Genomic DNA, 3423 nt, shown 5'->3' with positions numbered 1-3423 from the left:
GCTTGGGCATGCCTGCCAACGCCACCCTTGTGATAACAGAATGGCACGCATTGTTTCTATAAAGTGACATCCTTTATGTACTTGGTGACTTTTTGGGTATGCATACCCTTGATGGCCTGGGCAGTTTCACAAGTGTTCTTAAACAAGAACACTTGTGAAAGTGTTAAAGATTTTAACACTTGTGAAAGAGGTTAAAGATTTTAACCTCTTGATTTTCTGGGGTTTTCTGGGTCAGGTGAGTAGCAAACCATTGTCAGAGGTAACCTCTGACTGCTTATGGGAAGAGAATGCTCACTCATTTTAGACATATTCTAATACTAACAGTGAAACCAAATCTGTGACTTGTTTATATAATTGTTGCTGTTACAGTGACTAGATAGGATGGTGATTTATGCTTTTATAAGATCACTGATTACATGGGTTCAGGGATGTCATCAATGACATGAAAGTGGGCATGTGGTCAGAACCAAAGTTAATTGGCAGATTCTGATTGAATTCTGAGGTTGAACTGAAATTTCAGGGTATGCATAATACTTTTGTTTATTACATAACATGTCCTATGACACTAATATATTATGTACATTATAAACCACACACACAAATAAAATAATTAAATGATATAAAAGTTCTAACATTTCCTTCTTGTGTTCTAGTGAATGTTGTCCTGCGCATCTGGGGGTGTGCAGACCTCCCGTTGGGGACCACTGACCTATAAGATAAAATTCAAGCTCCTTAATGTGATGTAATAGAGCTCTTCAAGAGCTGGCTGCTGATTTTGTTTTTTTTTTGTTTGTTTGTTTGTCTGTTTTGTTTTTCAGCATCCAAAAGACAGGATCTGAGGATAGTTTTTGTAGCCATGAGTGGCTCTTGGTCTATTGCATGCTGGAACTTCTGGCCCTTGGATCTTACCTAGGGGTTGGTGTGGCTGTGAGGGGTTCCCGAGACCTGCCCACCTGCCCATACACCTCTCAGGCCTTTTGAGGACCAGAAGGCAAGATGGTGCCACAGCCCTTGGAGGTCCAGGGCCAGCTGGTCAAAGGCGAGGATCTTACCCTGGGCCTTGAGGATGCAGCTCCCAGGGCAGTTGCTCACATGAAGTGCATGCACCTTCAGTTTGGACACTTCCTGCATGCGCACGTCACCAGTTGTAGTCCCTACAGCCACAGTGGTTTAACCTTCTTGTCCAGCAAGCTTCATCTGTGGGTCAGCTGGGACAGGGACAGAGGCCACCGGTTGTTGTGACTCATGAAAAACCTCCCCAGCACCCTTTGTTTGAAGGTTGGTTCTTCTGGTCAGAAACCTGTACAGCATGACCGACAGCCTTAGGTAGACATTTCAGCTCTCAAGCTCCTTGTGGAAGCTTTCGTCTTTGTTGTGGCGGACGTTGACTCCCACGATGGTACCTCTGGTCACTGTTTTACCTGTCTGCTCTCCCTGTCTTCAGCTTTGTGCTTCAGAAACATTGAACAGCTTGTAGTCTCCTAGCATCCTGCTATTTCTTGCCTTTGCTGAGGCTGTGACATGTGCCTGGCATGCTCTTTTCTTTCTTTGCTTGGCTCCCTCCATTCATCCTTCTGTTTCATCTCGCACGTCACATTCTTCAGGCTGTACCTGAAAGTCCTTTTTTCCTCCTTTGAAGCTGTTGGGTATCGTCTTCATGGCTGCTAAATTCCTAGTGTGTAGTTCTAGTCTTACACTTATTAATTGTACTTTAATTGTCAGGGGTGACCCTGAACTGATTTAGTTTATGTTTCTGCCACCTTGGAGGGTTGGGGCTGAAACAGAAATGAAGTTGGGATATAGAAAAGTCAAAGAAGTTGTATTTTCTGTACACTTGAGACTTTTCAGGCTGACGTTTGAACTAACTTACTACCCCTACTGACCCTGGCCCTTGGTACAAGGAATTATACTTTACCCAGGGGTTAGGTTCAAAGGTAAAAACCACAAATTTGTCAGATACAGTGCTAGGAAATAGAAGGCACTGTGAAATGAAGATATTTCAAGAGCTTTTGATAAGGGAATGTCTAGGAAAAAGTCAGTGCTTTCCTTCACTCTCACACATACCGGTTTGTGGGCTGTTGCTCCACTCTGACCAAATTCTCTGACACCAGCTGGATGTCCTGTAATCCAACCCAGTTTTGAAACTAACCGGAGTTAGCGCAGGCACCGCAGGTTAAGGGCTCAGATCCACAAGGCCCCCACGTCAGATGCCAGTCAAAAGGAGTCAGTTCTTAGGAAGCCCACAACTTTTGTCTGACTTGGCTGCAAATTGGAGGTTCCCATGTCCCCCTCTTCAGGGTCAATAATTTGCTAGAGCAGCTCCCAGAACCCAGCAAAACAGTTGACTTGCTCTTGCCGATTTATTGCAAAGGCTATATTAAAGGCTACAGGTGAACAGCCAGATGAAGTGATACCCAGCATGAAGTCTGGAAGGGTCCTGGGCACAGGAACCTCTGCCCCTAGGGAGCTGGGAGGCATTGCCCTCCTGGCACGTGGCTGTGTTCATCAGCCCGGAACCCCACACTTCAGGGATTTTTATGGAGGCTTCGTCACATAGCCACAGTGGATTATTAACTCCACCTCCACCCCTTTCCTTTTTCCAGAGAATGGGGGTGGGGCTGAAAGTTCCAAGCTTCTAATCAAGGCTTGGTCTTTCTGGTAACCAGCCTCCATCTAGGAGCCCACCAAGAGTTCCTTCATTAGAGAGGAAAACATTCTGATCCCCTAGGAAATTCCAAGGGGTTTAGGAGCTCTGTGTCACACACTCACCAAGCAGAGAATTAGAAAGGTCTTAGGAGTTCCAGATCAGGAATGGATGGTGGGTAGGTGGGAGCCAGGTCAAAGACTAAATATTAGAACAAAAGATTTTCCTAGCAGCCCTATTTATAAGGGTTTTAAGAGGTCTATGTCAGGAACTGAGGATAGAGACCTATATATATATATATATATATATATATTATTTTACAGAGATGACTTACAAAGGTGTCTACGATGTATAGGTAAACCACGAGGAACTGTGCAGTACCCAGGGCTTGTTACAGCAGGTTCTGTTTCTACTTCTGGGCTTGCGGCGGCCGTGGGAGGGAGTGGCTACAGCAACCCAGGGACACAGAAAGCTGTACCGATTAGGTCACTGACCAAAGCGGAGACCTTTGAGGTGACTCTGCTGGGAAGTAAACACCCTGACTTTTCTCTCCTGCCTCTTGGCCGAACCCAACTGGAAGCCAGCAGGCAAAGCAGCCTGTGGATGTAGTATCTGGCCCAGCACATGGTGAGGAGAGTGGAGAGGAGACAAGGAGGGAGAACAGAAGACATCCGGTACAGCAGAATGACCCAAAGTATCTTTGAAAGTCCCTGCAACCCACCTCCACCCCTTCTCCACTTAGTTTTGAGGTTGCAGATGTGAAACTTTTGAATAAGTGG

General features: G+C 45.7%; 1 pseudogene; it reads right to left on the bottom strand.

Annotated features, from left to right (window-relative positions):
• Positions 1-814: 814 nt before the first annotated feature.
• LOC118988978 (60S ribosomal protein L18-like) lies at positions 815-1326 on the bottom strand (annotated as a pseudogene).
• Positions 1327-3423: the final 2097 nt, after the last annotated feature.

The sequence above is a fragment of the Sturnira hondurensis genome, unplaced genomic scaffold (genome assembly GCF_014824575.4).
Source record: "Sturnira hondurensis isolate 20B ecotype Veracruz unplaced genomic scaffold, ASM1482457v3 Scaffold0006413, whole genome shotgun sequence".
In the NCBI taxonomy this organism is placed as follows: Eukaryota; Metazoa; Chordata; class Mammalia; order Chiroptera; family Phyllostomidae; genus Sturnira; species Sturnira hondurensis.
The sequence above is the reverse complement of the archived record's forward strand: the minus strand, read 5'-3'. Positions and strand labels throughout refer to the sequence as shown.